General features: G+C 41.0%; 1 long non-coding RNA gene across 1 annotated transcript; it reads left to right on the top strand.

Annotated features, from left to right (window-relative positions):
* The first annotated feature begins 7,977 nt into the window (after nt 1-7,977).
* Nucleotides 7,978-17,639, top strand: LOC126989761 (uncharacterized). The gene is made up of 4 exons (XR_007743673.1): nt 7,978-8,207; nt 9,723-9,857; nt 10,628-10,995; nt 17,494-17,639. It is a non-coding gene; the product is annotated as an uncharacterized LOC126989761 (long non-coding RNA).
* The last annotated feature ends 306 nt before the right edge of the window (nt 17,640-17,945 follow it).

Genomic DNA, 17,945 nt, shown 5'->3' with positions numbered 1-17,945 from the left:
GTGATTCTCCTGACTTAAGCGGCCCTATCTCATCCCTAACCTTGGTCTTATAAAGCTGAAAGAAGCCCTTTGTATTGGTCTTTGCTTCCCTGGCAATTCTAATCTCATAATTACGTTTTGCCATACGTGTGTTCTTCTTTACTGCTCTAGCTAAATCGTTGTAACTATCCCTTAGGTGAGTTTCCCCCCTTTTAATTCTAACATATAGTCCTCTCTTCCTTCCTATTTCAGTTTTTAGCCTTTCTGTCATCCATCGCGGGTAATTACCTGTTGACCTGACTTCCCAGTGAGGTAGGTATAAACTGTTTCTGTCCTAGTTTAATCTCCCTGACCAGACTATTGTACTCGCCCTCCAAGTTACTGACCTGACTAGTGACCTCACCAGAGATTAACGCCCCTCCCTGCTCTGGGCCCTGACCAACTTCTGATCTCACTCCCCTAAGCCCTAAGCCTTTGCAGCTGTTTTCTTAACCCCTCGTAGTCTGCCTTCCTTAAGTCGGGTATTGATGTGTTGTTACTGCTGACTCTATCCTCTCATTTAACATTAAATCTAATTTCCTTATGATCGCTGTTACCTAATGAATCTCCAACCTCAATGTTGCTTATTTTGTCCTCTCTATTAGTTAACAACAAATCCAAAATATTTTCTTCCCTCGTTGGTGTTCTAATTAACTGCTTAAGGAAACTATCCTGTATCACGTCTAACAAATCCTGTGCCTCTTGATCTCCGGATAAAGTATCCCACTTTATGTTCCTATAACTGAAATCCCCAATTACACACACATTCCTATATCTTGACGCCCTACTAATTTCTTGTAAAAGGGGTTGGCTACTATCCCTGGTAAGGTTGGGCGGTCTGTAAAGTACTCCGATGACAAGCTTCTCCTTTCTACCTATTGTTTCTACCCAGAGGGATTCTGTATTGCTATCTTCCTTGATTGAGTTGTTAATGACACACTTAAGATTGTCCCTGATGAAGAGTGCGACCCCACCCCCCTTCCTGCCTATTCGATCTTGGTGGAGTAACTTATACCCTTCAATCTCTAATTCTGGGAGAAAGTGTCTGTCTGCAGTGTTTATCCATGACTCTGTGATCGCTATCATATCAAATTTCTCTACGCACGCCTTTCCCCTCAATAAATCTATCTTATTCCTAATACTTCTACTGTTTGTATAGTACACATTTAGACCTACCCCTTGCCTTACCCTATTATTATTACTACATTTAGTGCTCCCACTTGGTATTGCCATCTTAGGCCCCTTCTTACTTACCCTAAAAAACCCTGCAGGGCCCCCAATCCACGTTCAAGGGCATCATACAAGATCTGTACCCCCTCCCATGAAAGGTGAACCCCGTCCCTCTGGTATAGGTGGTTCTTGCCAAAGAAACTGTCCCAGGCGTCGACAAATGTCCATCCATTGGCTTTGCAATAATCTGCCAACCTGCAGTTTAATGCAATAGCCCTGGACAGTCAAATGGCACCAACCCGTCGCCTTGGCAGAGCCCCACACACCACAGGAACCCCGCCTTTGGACGTAACTTTTCGAAGTGCCTCCATGTAGCGACGCAGAAGCTGCTCACTACCTAACCTGACTATGTCGTTCCCTCCCACACTCAGGCAGACGATGGGTTTGACTCCCTCGCCTGACATGCACGACTCTACCCTGTCGCTGACATCCCTAATCCCCGCCCCAGGAAAACACACCCTGGTCCTACGTGTCCTATCTTTAGCACAGAAGGCCCTATCTGACAACCTGACCTGGCTATCCCCAACAACCAAAATGTTACCTCTGGGCAGGGATTTGTCATCTGCCCTCCTCTCCTTCACCTCCTGCTCCTTCACTCTCTCCCTCAGCTCAGAGAGAGCCTGGAAGGAGTTGAGGCACTCCACACCCGCAGGATTGGTCCTCTTCAACCTTAAGCAGCTGCCATGGCTCTTGACTACCTGCCAGCCCCCATCTTGTGACGGTGTACTATGTACATCGCCTGTCTGAGGACCTGATGAACGAAGGACTCCATTTTCCTTCCTCATGGCCTCCACAGTCCTCTCCAACTCTTCAATTCTCCAAGAGAGAATTTACTAGCCTAACTGTACCCCCACCGGCCCCGCCTCCTCCCTTCACTGCACCACTGTAACTCATCCCACCAGACATGGTCAACCCAAGAGCTAGCCAGAGCACGTCATATCACCTTGAGGACCTGAGCACGTCCTATCACCTTGAGGACCTGAAATACAGGAAAGGAAGCTGCACTGGTAAGGTCCTGTTATGGGGTGGATCAAAGATTGTGTGGGGTAGAAGGAACTGAAAATGGAAGTGGATTTAGAAGTTTTGGAATACAGGGTTTTCAGGTGATGCTAAGCTATTAGAGTCAGTGCATTGGTGATGGGCAAAACAAGTTGGTGGTCTCTCCCAACAGTCACAGGGATATGAGGAGTGACTGATTCCCCATTATATAATTTTTCGCATCCTCTCACCTATCAAACCATCTGACCTTTCTGTATGTCCTCATCATTGTACTTGCAGACATACATGCGAATTCATCCTCCTCACTCTCAGACAGCCTCAGCCTCGTACACGTTCCTTCTCTTGTCACGTTTTTCAAACTTGGAGCTCTCTCCTTGCTGAGATTCTCGAGGCAGCTTCCTTTTCCTAGATTAATTCTGAATTATCTCACACCCTCCACGATGATCTGTTCTCCCCATGGACCACAGAGCTCTCCACCACTGATACTCTTACAAAATATATTCTACCCCATGACTCTCCCTATCTACACCTGGTTTGTCACATCTAACCAGTCATCTTGCACTTCTTCATGTTATATGCCTTATACGACTGTCATCTGTACTAGGCTGCTCATTTGTCCAGTGCTCAATATCCTTATGGACACAGTGGCCTTAACGGAGGAGTAAACCCATGCAGGCTTGTCTTTAGCAGCATCTATTATGAGGATGTGCATGGCACCCAGAAAATAGGCTTGAAACACACAGTGATGCCCATTCTACAGGACTGCACTAGAATTCTATCAATACACACTTTGAGGAATCCATTGTGAGTCCCCAGGAGCTGGCCACACCATGCAAAGTGTTGCTGGCACGAAGTAATTTATCTCATCAGTGGACAAGGGGGAGCAGAAATGCCAAGATGTTGTAAGTAATAAACATATAGGAAGAGAAGAGGTCCCAAGACAGAGCCCTCAAAAACCTCACTCCGCACCTTTCTCGGCAGGCTGTATTGATTATTGACCATTACTCATATATCTCTATTAATCAAAATTGCCTCATCCAAAGAAGTAGTCTTTCCCTGATCCCATATTTGTACATCTTCTTGAGTAGTGGACACTGTGTCAAAGGCCTTGGAATAATACAAAAGTGTGAGATCAACATAAAGGTAGATGACGACCTGACTGAAATTAAGGATCAACTAATCCTCCACAGATGTATCGGGTCTGAAGCCACACTGATCCTCGTTCATAAGTTGTCAGACTGAGCAGAACCATAGATGAACTTTGTTTGAACCTGATCCATTGCTCTGGCACAAATAAATGTCAGGGAAACAAATTTGTACAACAATGAGTTGTGGTTAGAGCCTTTCTTAAATACTAGTGTTACTGAGGACTTTTTTTCATTTAAGAGGAGGCTTGCAAGTCTGGAAATGAAGAATATTACCTGATAGTATATGTTAGGTTGCTTTACCCACTGAACTAGTCCCAGTGAAGCAAAACACTGATAGAATAATTCATCATTCATCAATAGGCCACAATTGTGTGTGCCACTGGCCAATCTGATGGAAGGTAGGTAAGTTAAAATCTTTCATCATAAAGATTTCTTAGCTAAGGAAGAAATCAAGTAAGATATCCAGAAAGTGGACATTTCTACAATCCATGTAAAAAGGTGGAAAATAATTTTATTGTAGATTTTATTTTTATGTCCCTTAAATTCTCTTGAACTAAAGACCTAGAAGCAGCCTCAGATTAGCATCATGGAGAGAAAGTTTTCTAGATAAGCCTTCAGTCGGGAGCTGTTTTACTGAGTCACAGAGACTTGACAATCTATCAGAGAGAGACCTAACAGCAGAGCAGAGAGCCAGGACCATTTCCTGATAGCTGTCTGGAGGCTTCCTGCTGGCCAGAACCATAGGAGCCACCGGCAGACAGTCGAGAACGTCCAGGGGATCACAGACTATGGCATCATCTTCAAGTGGTGGCAAGCATGCACAACACAGCTCTGTTCCTGCACCATCTTGCACAGTGTATCAAAACATGCAATATTTGCCTTGGGGACAAGTGGTTTGCCAGCAGATGACAGGGCTGGGGGTTGGGCACAGGGAAACTGAGGACAAACAGGAAGGGATACAAGTCCTTGCAACCCAATTTCTTTATTTGTCTCTCTTTGTCAACCTCAGGTAGGCACCAGCCACCAGTTACAGAACCAAGGCTCACAGTAAGGGTATGGCACAACCCACAAACACGTACGGCAGACACTCTGTACCTCGCCAGTGGCAAGAAAGTCTTGTCTCAGTACATGTTTGGGGCCACAGTATTTGACAACAGGTGGTGTTTTCTTTGATCATACTTCATAGGATCACTTCTATAGTATGACAGCCAAGTTCCCTGACCGAAACTTGGAGTGACTATACAATAATACAATACAGTAATAGTACCAACCCTCACATATGCAAGTGAAACGTGGGCCTGGAATGAAAGTCAGAGGTCTAGAGTGCAGGCAGTGGAAATGAGTTATTTGAGGAGTGCTTGTGGTGTGAGAAGAATGGATGGAATGAGTAATGAAAGTGTGTACGAGCATTTTGGAATGTGTCATAGGGGTGAAGGGAAGAAGTGTGGAGTGGTGGAAGAAGTGAAGCTACAGACCTTGAAGTGGTTTGGCCACATGGAGCGAATGGAGGAGAGTAAGATGACCAGAAGGGTGTATGTGAGTGAGATAGAGGGAGGGAATGCTGGAGGACGACCTTCAGCGAAATGGAGGGATAGGGTGCAAGAGCATGTTTGGGAGAGGGGGGAAAGATCTTTGAGAAACTTTCAGCAGGCAAGGAGGGAGTGTCTGGATAGAGAAAGATAGAAGCTCTTCTGCCGTGGCCATCCCCTGGTGGGAGCTCCTAGGAGCAGGCGTTGATGAAATGATGATGATGATGATGATGTTTTCTTTCATTTGTAATTTTTCAATTTTATTTACGATGTTGGCTCCATATAAGATTGATGGCAAGCAGACAGTTTTTGAAAAAGTTTTCCCTATGGTTATTTTGTGGCAGCTTTTAGTCGTTATGGAGTATCTCTTATCGTTTCATTTTTAGCCTTCTCACAATAACTCTGGTCATCCACACCCTAAGGTATTTGTACTTACACTTCTGCTCCAAATAACTCTTGCCAGTTCTCTGCGATTTATCTCTAACATCCTCTGACCTATTTACTGTCATACTAACTTTGCTTTCCTTGTTGCTAAATCCCACTCCAAAGTCTCTTCAACATACTCAGTTATCACATTTAATAGTCTTTGGAGATCTTATGTCGACTCACTCATAACTCTCACATCATCTGCATATAACAAAGTACATATATTTTCATAGCCAGTACTCACTCCAGCATTCATTAGTCTCATCCTGACAGCCCCTTCCCCTGTGTATAAATTAACTAAGGCTGGTGACAGCATGCATCCTTGCCCTGCACCTCTCCTGCTCATCAACCATTGTCTGTGTTTGTTTCCTGGTCTATTTTGCTCTTGTTTTCATACATTCTTTTCAGAATATTTGCTATCTTCTTGGCCAACCCAATCTATCTAAGATTTCACATTTCTTGTTCACAAATCCTATCCTATGATTTCTCTTTATTTTATGGTACACACTTACAACTGCTTTAATTGACCTATTCCATACCTATTTCTTTAACACACAATTATAGTTGGTACTCCTACTGTCTTGTGCACGGTTCCCTTATTCATTTTACACTAAAATCATTTTGAAAGTGCACATGCTCATTTCACGTCATTCACGCACCTGTGCTATTTCTTCTCAACCCTGTAATAGTTAAGAACACTTTCTTTAAAGCAGGGTTGTCAAAAACCAGTGGTTTAAAAAAAACGTATTTTTTTGGTTTAAACCATGTTTTTTTTTTTTGGGGGGGGGGGGGGGGTTAAACCCCAGTATTTTTTGCAGTTTTTTTTGTTTTTTTTTTTACGTTCTGGCCTATTGCGCCGGTAGGCTTCTTCCCGGTGGATCCTGATGGTCGGTCCAAGGCTTCTTTCCGGTGGGTCCTGATGGTCGGCCCAGCCCAGTGTTTATAGTGGCGCCATCTTGCACTGGCTCATGCTGCCCTTCCGGAGCTCATCTTTGATCCTAGAATCTAGAGTCCGGGTTGATAGGTGGTCTTCTGGACAGCATGTGGGTAGTTTTAAGCCACTCGGCGACGGCTGAAAAATCCCAGCTTGGTGGCACCGGTCGGGGATTGAACTCGCGTCCTCCTGAACGCGTAATTCTATCCGTATATACATATATGATTTTGAAAAGGAATTATAGATAAATTTAGAGACGGATTTAGCAATATCTTCATTTGATCTTCATACAATCTGTAAAAGAGGCAAAATGCAGCTTCTCTAACATGCTTTTTATTTGCAATGTTAAAGAGTAGTAAAACATGAAAGACCTCTTCTAATTTTCCAATAGCATGCTACAAAAACAGTTGTAGAAAAGAGAGAGAGAGAGAGAGAGAGAGAAATTATTTTTAAAATAAAATTACATAGAAAATCAGACCACACAGACCCCATGGTCCATGCGATGGTGTGGAATGTGGAGAGACTGGACAGTGCTTAATTGGAAACAAGATATGAAAGACCAAAATTGTGTTTTAACTAAGCCAGAGTGAGGGAGGCCGCTGTGAGGGACGCACAAGTTTCGAGCGAAAACGGATCCTATGTAAGGGGTCTTGGCTTGTAACTCCCAAGAAAAGGCTAAGATAATACGCATTTGAAAGATGTGCAAGTCTTAAAAGTGTTGAAATAATGCAACGTGTGCGTGTGTCTACCATTATATATATATATATATATATATATATATATATATATATATATATATATATATATATATATATATATATATATATGTGTGTGTGTGTGTCTGTGTGTGTGTGTGTGTGTGTGTGTATATATATATATATATATATATATATATATATATATATATATATATATATATATATATATATATATATATATATATATATATATATATATATATATATATATATATATATATATATATATATATATATATATATATATATATATATATATATATATATATATATATATATATATATATATATATATATAATGTACCAAAATTACGTTTTCAGTTACTTTAAAGTTACAGCATTTGAATAGAGATTTGAGTTTACCAACTGACGTTTTCATCCTGGGCCCGGATTCATCAATCTTACCAACCACGCCTCTGGTATCTCTCGCATTTACCGGAGCGCTACCAGAGCTGCGGCATCTTTCAACCACGGGATTCATCAACGGCATGGTAACGCTCCGGTAACTCGCACCCTAGCAACGATTGGTTGGGCTGGATAGCCAATCACGTGCGACCTTTCATAATGTATTTGGGCTTTCACGTGTCGTTTGTTTACTAATGCACAGACTTCAAAATCAAGACATGTGTATTGTACAGAGGTAAATACTGCCTTAAAACAAATAATTAGCGTTGTAATCCCTCAATAAGATGTGTTTTTTATGAATGAAAGCACATTACTTGTATATTTATCTTTGAAATAAAAATATAATCGCTTATACAATATTCTGCACGTTTCTGTATGTTACCTCCATAGTTTCCGTCATTTGGTGAGCATTCTGTTGCATATGGATAATAATGATGAAGGTTCGGCGACGCTAACGCCAGAAGCGCCTCACTTTCAAAACATGGCGTCAGCTGTGAAAGAAGGCGGCCCAATTTCTCAAACGAGGAAATTTTAGCCCTCATCACAGGGGTGAGGCAAAGATGGGAAACCATCACAGGGCCTCTGTCCTCTTGCGTCACCGCTGCAGCCAAGCAACGAGCTTGGGAAGCTGTGGTGGAGGAGGTCAACGCCGTGAGTGGAGTTGGGCGCAGCGTGGAGGAGGTGCGCATGAAGTTCTCCGACTTCAAGCGCCACACTAAGAAGAAGTTGGGAGAATTAAGACGTGAGGCGACTAGCACAGGTGAGAATATATCTTCTGTAGTGTTCTAAAAAGCAGTGAACAGTCATGGAGGAACAGTTCTCCAGCCTGTAATAGATTTCACATTTTTGAAATTTGGTTCCTTATTACCTTATTAACTTTTATTATCTGATGTTCCTGATTCATTTGTATATTATGCTATACAACAAAGCTCGTTCTGATGTTCCTGGCAACATTGGGAGGCATATTGGAGTGTCTCGGTGTTAACAAACTTATTAACTTTGTTGAAGTTAACTGCAATAATGTTTGTGTTATACATTTCATTGAATTTAATCTGTATATAATAATAGTATATTTTCCTCTTTGTAGCTTTTCTGATAACTCAAATTTAATGTGATTTTTTATATTATTTATGTCCTTCAATAGAAGTAGCCATCATGGGTGACTTTACCTCTAATTCCTTGGTACCAGAGAGAACACCTGTCAGTAAGAAAATACTCCACTTCATGAACAATTTGTGGACTGCTTCACTTCTTAGGGTCTTCACTGGTGGATCTCTGCCCCGACCATGTTTCATCTTGTAACATACTGGATTTGGATGGGGCTAGAGTAGATGTACCTAGATATATTGGGCAATTTTCCCAAATTTGGTCACTGTCTGCTAATCTTCCAGTAATATTTCCAGACCAGTCAGTAGGGAAGTTAGCTCTAATTCGCTAAATATGAATGGTATAGTGGTAAATTCAACATAATTAGCTTCTTATGGCATGATAGTGATTGATTATGAAATCTGCAACAGCTGTGTTATGCCACATTATCTAGACTGAAGCTCTCAACAAGTCGTCCTTGCCTTGGAACATTTCAAGTACCTTAAGGACAGGTACTGAAACTACTTTTTGTATTTTCAGTTGGCCCTTGATAGATCCCTCATCAATAAGATGAAAAGTTCCCCAAAATCCTTTAATCATTATATTAGAATAAAAAACTTAGCACTCATTCTGTGGGTCCTCTTAGACTAGCTAAAGGTTATGCAACCGCTGAATGTGAGTAATGGCAGACATTCACTAGAAAGTTTTCTTGTTTATATTACTCATGAATTAAATACCCCTTTCTCCTATCAACTGTCTGACTCTTCTGTCACTAACATAACTATTTCCTTTGAAGTGGTAAGGCAAAGACTATCGTCTCTAGACATTAATTCTATCATGGGTCATGATGGTTTTCATCGCTGTCTTTGCAGTCCCTCATCCCTCTATTAAAAACATCTAACTTATAGGGTTTATATGTTAACAAACACAGATAACTGTTTATATCACTAATTATTGTTTTTCAAATATTAGAATAATGCATAAAGAGGTAATAAGTTAATATTTTAGCAGTGATAAGTTAGTGCCGTCACTATGCCAGGGGCCACTTTTGCGGCACTTTGGTGGAAATAGCTGTCTATTTTGGCAAAGACAGGTATAACAGTGTTGGGGTAGTTATTCAGGTAATGATTCAGAATAAGTTTAAGCATAACTGCATTGCCATGTACTAATTTTTTACAAAATTGTACAGGTGGCGGCTCTGTCCAAACAGACACCCTCACCGATGCTGAGGAGGCCATGGCGCAGGTGCTGGACCCTGCAGTTGTAGCGGGTGTGGGATCTGGTTTAGAATCAGATCCTCGTCCAACACCTTCTGTGTCTGCAGGTAAATTATGTTATGAAATGTACTTCATGGTAATCTTTGTATTTGGTAACCTACGTAACATTAGTCTTTATGACAAGTGCCACTAACTTGATATATTTCACCATAAAAAAATTCAATAATGTAGTGAAAAATCTTGAAATGTTTGTCATTAAGTGCTGGGAATTGAACTCAGGCCTTCATAATAGTAGTCAGCAGGGCAGCAACCCAACTGAGCCAGTGATGAGCTAAAAAGTCACTATGCCAGGGGCCACTTCTGCGGCACTTGCCGTAACACCCCAGCCCCACACTGTGGACTCCGTATTAAGGAAAAGTGACCCCACTCATCAGTTGCTCTAAAGGCATGGGTTCAATTTCCCATAACTTTTGTTGTTTATCTTGATTTTTTTACACATTCATTTGTTTTATTTGGTATATGTTATGTTATTTTATTGCTTTGCCCACTAACTCTTGATTTCCAGAGAAACTTAATTATGAAATAAACTTCCACCTTCAGTGCTTCAGTGCAACACAACTGATTTAACACTCAACTTGACCTTTTCACCTTCATGTTTGCTAAGGCAGAAATTGCAAAGCTTTTACATAGTTTCAATTGGGTTTAAGGAGAGACCACCATTCTGCATAGTCTGTGTGGTCTGAACATATATATCTTAAGTTGAGCAGACATATTTGTTTAGGTTTTCCTAAAATTCCTCGCTACTCATAATCAAAGCACAAAATAAGATATCATACCATGTTGAATTACTCTTATCATCATGATTTTTTACGTACAGCTGCTGCAGACACAGAAGTGTGTAGAATCTTCCTTTCGGAGGATTCTATGACACCCGCACTTCTGCAAGGCCCATCACAGCCCCCTCCTCACCATCCCCGCCCTACTCCTACTCACCAGCTGGCCCCTGAATTGGCACCTGTCCACCGTGCCCCAGAAACTCAATCTCCCCCTGATGTAGGAGCGGCACCTCACGCTTCCACCAGAAGACACAAGAGGGTTGATCCACCAGTTGGGCCAAAAATGGTGGAAATTCAAGAAGATATCCTTCTTGAAGTGAGGAGGCTGAGTGGTACTATGGACAAGGTAGCTGCAGCCTTGGAAAAAATTGCAGTTACCTTGTCAAAATAAGGTGACAGGTCCAATTAGGTAGGTTTTTATTAAATGGGTTTCTTTAGTTAGAAACAAAACATAGTTAACCTTTTTTTTATTTTGCCTTTGTAGCATAACATGAATTATACCATAATCCATTCTGTTAAGGTGGATCCCTAGATCTTACCTTAGTATATTAAGACACTGCTGACTGGCTGTTGGCAGGGAGGGTATCTGACAATTTTGACTCCAAAACACTATTCTATAATCAAGAATTATTAGTATTCCTTTACTTAGCTCATCTGATATAGATAAGTTTATTTTGTTGATAACATTGGAATAAGCAGTGATTCCACAACTATTAACACAATTTTCCGTCCTCAATTGTTAATAATTACGGTGAGTAGAAGTCAGAGAACAACATTTAATGATAATATATACTTTAATTTTTTATCAATATTTCCAGCCATTGTGGATTCACAGCTGAAGTGAATGTACTATAGGTATAAAAACATTCTAAATCAATCAGTCAAAGTGTCTGCCCTTCCATTTCTCAAGTATTAATATTCCTTTTGAATAAAAAAGTCTTTCCTTTTGTTAATGCAGCAATTATTTTGCACACATACGTATGCAAAAAGACACCAATACAGTAAAAGTCCAATCATCCGAAAATCGCAGTGGTATGAATTTGTAGTTTGTATAATTTAAAGTGACTTAGAAGAAATGTTAAAATGAAAAACATTACAAAAAAATACATAGAAACGCCAAAGGTGCCAAGCCGTGGGTACAAGAGACAGAAGACTCAGGCGAGGTGTAAATTAAGTCTAGGTGTTGCCCTAATGTACAGGTATCATCTATAATCTATCTATCTATCTATCTATCTATCTATTATCTATCTATCTATCTATCTGTGTGTGTGTGTGTGTGTGTGTGTGTGTGTGTGTGTGTGTGTGTGTGTGTATTTACCTAGTTGTATTTACCTAGTTGTAGTTTTACAGGGCCTGGGCATTATGCTCGTGTGGTCCCGTCTCCGTGTCTGCATTTATCCAACTTATCTTTAAAGCTTTGCACACTCCTCGCTGATACTATATCCTCGCTCAGACTGTTCCAAACCTCTACATTTCTTTGCGGGAAGCTATACTTCTTTGTGTCTCTCAAGCATCTCCCCTTTCTCAATTTTTTACTGTGTCCTCTTGTATTTCTGCTTATGTTTCCTTCTGTTAGTAGCAGTTCTTCATTATCTACTTCATCTATTTTGTTTAATAATTTATAAATTTGGATTAGGTCTCCCCTTTCTCTTCTTTGTTCCAGTGTTGTTAAGTTCATTTCCTTTAATCTTTCCTCGTATATTAATCCCTCCAACTCTGGGGCCATTTTTGATGCCATCCTCTGTATTCTTTCTAGTTTCTTTATATGCTTCTTCTTATGGGGGGACCACACTACCTCTGCATATTCTAATTTTGGTCTAATCATGGTAGTGATTAGCCTTCTCATCATGTCCTTGTCCATGTAGCTAAATGCTACTCCAATATTTCTCACCAAGTTATATGTGTCTCTAAAGATCCGATTTATATGACTCTCTGGTTGATTATCATCCCTCATCACTACTCCCAGGTCTCTCTCTTCATGCACTTTTTTTAATGTTTCACCATTTCCCATTTTGTATATCCAGATTGGTCTTGTTTCACTTTTACCCATTTCCATAACATGACATTTTTTCACATTAAATTCCATCTCCCAATCCATACTCCATTTCCAAATTTTGTATAGGTCTTCTTGCAATATTTCACAATCTTCTTTGTTTCTTATATGTTTTTGTAATTTAGCGTCGTCAGCAAACAGGTTTATGTAGCTATTAACTCCTACAGCCATGTCATTTACATATGCCAGGAAGATTATCGGTGCTAATACTGAACCCTGTGGTACTCCACTTTCTACATTTCTCCATTCTGATTTTATGTCCTTGACCACAGTTCTCATCTCCCTTCCCATTAGGTAGCTTGCCATCCATTTTTTCATATTTCCTTTCAATCCTCCTTTATTTTCCAGTTTCCATAATAGTCTTGTATGTGGAACTTTGTCAAAGGCCTTTTTCAAATCTAGATAAATACAATCAACCCATCCATCCCTTTCCTGAGTTCTGTCTGTCACTCTTGAGTAAAAACTGAGTAAGTTTGTAACACATGATCGGCCCTTTTGAAATCCATATTGTTTGCTGGTAATTAACTTATGCTCTTCTAGAAATTTAGTCCACTGCTTCTTTATTATTTTCTCACATATTTTGCACAAAACACTTGTCAGGGATATGGGTCTGTAGTTTGAAGGTTCATCTTTCCTTCCACTTTTATATATGGGGACCACTTCAGCCCTTCTCCACTCATTGGGCACTGTACCTGTTGCTACTGAGCATCTAATGATGTCGTATATTGGAACAATTAATTCATCTCTACATTTTTTTAAAATATACCCAGAAACTCCATCCGGTCCTACTGCTTTTCCCTCTTCTAGTTCTCCCAGTAATTTATGGATCTCTTCTTTGTTTACCATAATCTCTTCCATATGAACTTCTATTTTATTCTCTTGTGGCGCAATAAAGATTGTTTCTTTGGTAAAGACTTGCTGGAATTTTCTATTTAATAACTCTGCCATACCTTTAGGGTCATTGACTTCCACATTCCCGTCTCTCAGTCTTTCTATTGTTTCTTTCGGTTTAGTCTTCCCATTTATAAATCTGTAAAACAACTTGGGCTGTTCTTTGCATTTTTCCACAATATCCTTCTCATATCCCTTTTCTTCTTCTTTCCTTATTTTCACATATTCATTTCTCGCCATTCTGAAGTCTTCTTTGTTTCTTTGATTCTTCCTTCTTTTTAGTCTTTTCCATGCTTTGTCCCTTTTTTCTTTTGCGTTTGCACATTTGGCATTAAACCAGTCCTTCCTACCCTTAACTTTGGGTCTATATACGGGTACATATTTTTTGACACCAGTGTTATAGGCTTCCATAAAGATATCATACTTTTCTTGTACTTTATTTTTTCTCAGTAACTCATCCCATTCCACTTTCTTGTAAAACTTCCGAAGGTTTTCCATGTCTGTCTTAATATAGTTTAGCCTGTTTGATTTGTAGGATTCGTCCTCTTTAGTAACCTCCTCTTCTGTATCAATCTCTATGGTTACATGATCACTCTTGCCCAGTGGACATCCATACCTTAGTTCATCCTTGATGTATATTCCTTTTGTTAGTACTAGGTCCAGTCTTGCCGGTTCATCGTCACTTCTATATCTTGTATGTTCATTCACTCTTTGTATCATAAGATTCTCCATCATCAATCTTAGGAATCTATCTCCCCATGCGTTATCTCCACTATTACTCTCGAATGTCTCCCAGTCAATCTCTTTACAATTGAAGTCACCAACTAGCATAACTTTTTTGTCTTCCTTTAGCATTTTGCTTAAACTCCGTATAGTGTCATTGATCATAGTGTCGTGCTCTTCCTTACACCAAGAGTTTGTTCTAGGTGGTACATATGCGGTTATAATTGCCAACCTTTCCTTGTTTTTGGTTTCCACATTTACTTTCGCAATTTCAGCTTTACCTTCACCGTATTCTACCACTTTCACTGTTAACTCCTTTTTTGTCATTATCATCACTCCACCTCCCCCTTTGCCCATTCTATCTTTCCTCCATATATCATAGTTTTTATTTATCTCTAATTTAATAGCTTCGTTCAGTTTTGTTTCCGTTAAGCATACGATCATTGGTTCTTTCTCCTTTATGAAATCTTGCAGTTCCAATTTACTAGTTATTAATCCATCTACATTTGTATACATCACTCTTAAACATTTACTCTTATCTATCTTTTCTAACTTTCGTGTGTGTGTGTGTGTGTGTGTGTGTGTGTGTGTGTGTGTGTGTGTGTGTGTGTGTGTGTCAATCAGGATGGGTCCTGCGCACCTTCCAGACACGTGACAAATTCCCGATGATGACACTCTACAAGTCACTCATTGTTCCCTTGTTGGAGTACTCTTGTCAGCTGTGGAGCCCGTGGAAGGTCGGAGAGAAGCAACAGCTAGAAGCAGTGCAGAGGTCATTTACCAGCAAAATTATTGATTGTCGAAAGCTAAATTATTGGGAAAGATTGAAGTCACTCAATCTCTACTCACTAGAAAGACGGAGGGAGAGATATATCATAATATACATATACAAGATTCTTATTGGTAACACAGTTAATAACATAGGTGTACTTTTTTACATTCACGAACGACTGGGAAGATTTTGCCATATACCACCATTGCACCCCAGAGCAGGCACACGGATCAAGACTCTAAAAGAGAACAGCTTCGCGACAAGAGGACCTCGGCTCTTCAACGAGTTACCTAAATATCTTCGGAACTCAGAGGTCCAAAATGTAGAAAAAATTTAAACGCCAACTCGACTCATTTCTCGGGACTATTCCCGACGAGCCCAAGCTGCCGCACTACTACCTCCGAGCCTCTAGCAACAGCATCATAGATCAGCTGGCGCAGAGACGGGCGGACGGGCTGTTTTGAGTGGCGGCGCATCAGCGTGGCCACGGGCACCACATAGAGTGGTGCCTGCAACTACACTCCACAGGATCCACAGGTGTGTGTGTGTGTGTGTGTGTGTGTGTGTGTGTGTGTGTGCAGGATGTATGGTGCAATTGCTGTTCTATATAGTGTCAGAATGTTTAGTTGAGGTCAGGTTGTTTTGGGTGAGGAGACAGCATGAGGAACATTGCTGACAGCAACGCCACCACAGCATGAGAAATGTTGCTGATGACGACACCACCGCCCTGAGAGCCACCAGCGAGAGAAGAACAAACCAGGTGTCTTGAGATGGCAGGGCTTCTGTTTTAAGTGCTTGGGCTTTGTGGCGACTCACACTTTTCACTGAGATGTATATACATGCAAGTTTGTATAATATATTTTTAACTGTCTTTTAGGTACATGTAGGTTAGAATTATAATATACAAACTTACATGTATATACAGTTTCAGTGACATGAGTGAGGAGTCACCACAAATCCTGAGCACCCAAAACAGAAACCCTGCCACGTCAGTCTACCTTTTTGTTCTTCTGTCTCAGTGGTGGCTGTCAGGGCGGTGGTGTTGTCATCAGCAACATACATCACGCTGTCACTGGTGGCTGTCAGGGCGGTGGTGTTGTCATCAGCAACATACATCACGCTGTCACTGGTGGCTGTCAGGGCGGTGGTGTTGTCATCAGCAACATACATCACGCTGTCACTGGTGGCTGTCAGGGCGGTGGTGTTGTCATCAGCAACATACATCACGCTGTCACTGGTGGCTGTCAGGGCGGTGGTGTTGTCATCAGCAACATACATCACGCTGTCTCCACCCTAAACAACCTGACCTTGTCCAAACATTGTGACACTAAACAGAGCAGCAATTGCACCATATATTACATACACCTCAGTATACATGATACCTGCATATTAGTACCTTACATACCATCACCAAACAAGTTATGCAAAGACAAAGTATGCATGTATGATATTGCATAACATTTGTGTCAGTAGAAGAATTCAATTAAATGAGCCTTTAGTAAAAGAGATTGAAAACATGGAAAATGATGCCTACAGGGGAAATGAAGACACAGGAACCAACCAACAACACTGTCTATGAAAAGAGATTATCAATCAAACCCCTTCGTCGAGCCTGCCCTGTGTCTTCATTTCCCCTGTAGGCATCATTTTCCATGTTTTCAATCTCTAGTAAAGGTTCATTTAATTGAATTCTTCTACTGACACAAATATTATGCAATAGCATACATGCACATTCCAACCAACAACACTGTCTATGAAAAGACATTGTCAATCAGACCCCTTCGTCGAGCCTGCCCTGTGACTTCATTTCCTCTGTAGGCATCATTTTCCATGTTTTCAATCTCTTGTACTAAAGGCTCATTTAATTGAATTCTTCTACTGATACAAATATTATGCAATAGCATACATGCAATTGCAATTTTGGCACTTGACTGGGTCATACTGAAGGCTGCCACCTGACCCATGCAAGCAACGGAACCGAGATTTTAATACCCCAAAAGTCTGTTCCACCACAACACGTGTCCTAGAGTGGCTGCGGTTATAGGCACGATGAGCATCAGTTGTTGGTTGGCTCACTGGTGTCATTAGGAAGGGCTCTAGAGGATAACCAGAATCACCTGCAAGGATCAGAATATAAACTAATTTTTCATCTAACATCATCTTTGCAGTGGTTGTTTTTGTTAAGGGAAAGTTAACCAGCTCCTTAATGCTTTCATCCCTTAAGCTGGTGAATTCTGGAACAGCCTTTTTCTGTTTGTATATCTTCCTGTCTACTACTTAAGCTCTTTCAAGAGGGTAGTATTAAGACACTATTATCTACAATGGGACCACACGCTGTAGCTGCGTGTGGCCTCAAAGTTCATTTACAGCACATTGAGCCTGCGGTGAAAAAGATCCCATTACTTCCAAGGCATTGTGCTAGGGTGACATCCAGTTTACATCAGTTTACCTTCCCCAATCTTCCTCAGGTACCCATTTATCGTCCAGCCCAAAAGCGAGGATGAACAGCCACTGCACCTTAAAGGATCCCTCCACAGATGCCTCCTCAGCCCCTCCCTTAGGACCATCCAGCAGACCTCCACACCCAGCACCACCAACATGGCCAACCACTCCGTCCAGCACCACTGTCTTTTAACATCTAAGTTTTACTTACATCACTTACTTACATCACCCACCACATTCTGAAATGTCCCACTGGCAAAAAAACGCAGGGCAACCAAGATGTGTGTGTGGATTGGAATTGCTCTTGTCCTACTTGTGGGCCTGTGGATATGTGGTCCAATCTCCTCACACAGCTGAAGGATTTCATGGCGGGGCAGCCGATAATAGTGTAGGAGGAGATCATCGCTGACCTCTAAAGGATTGAGACGGTCTCTGAAAACTCTTTCCCGTCGTAGCCTGTCATGTTCCAGTGCCCAGA

The sequence above is a fragment of the Eriocheir sinensis genome, unplaced genomic scaffold, assembly GCF_024679095.1.
Source record: "Eriocheir sinensis breed Jianghai 21 unplaced genomic scaffold, ASM2467909v1 Scaffold1290, whole genome shotgun sequence".
Lineage (NCBI taxonomy): Eukaryota > Metazoa > Arthropoda > Malacostraca > Decapoda > Varunidae > Eriocheir > Eriocheir sinensis.
Note: the sequence above shows the minus strand (reverse complement) of the source record. Positions and strands in the feature narration are given on the sequence as shown.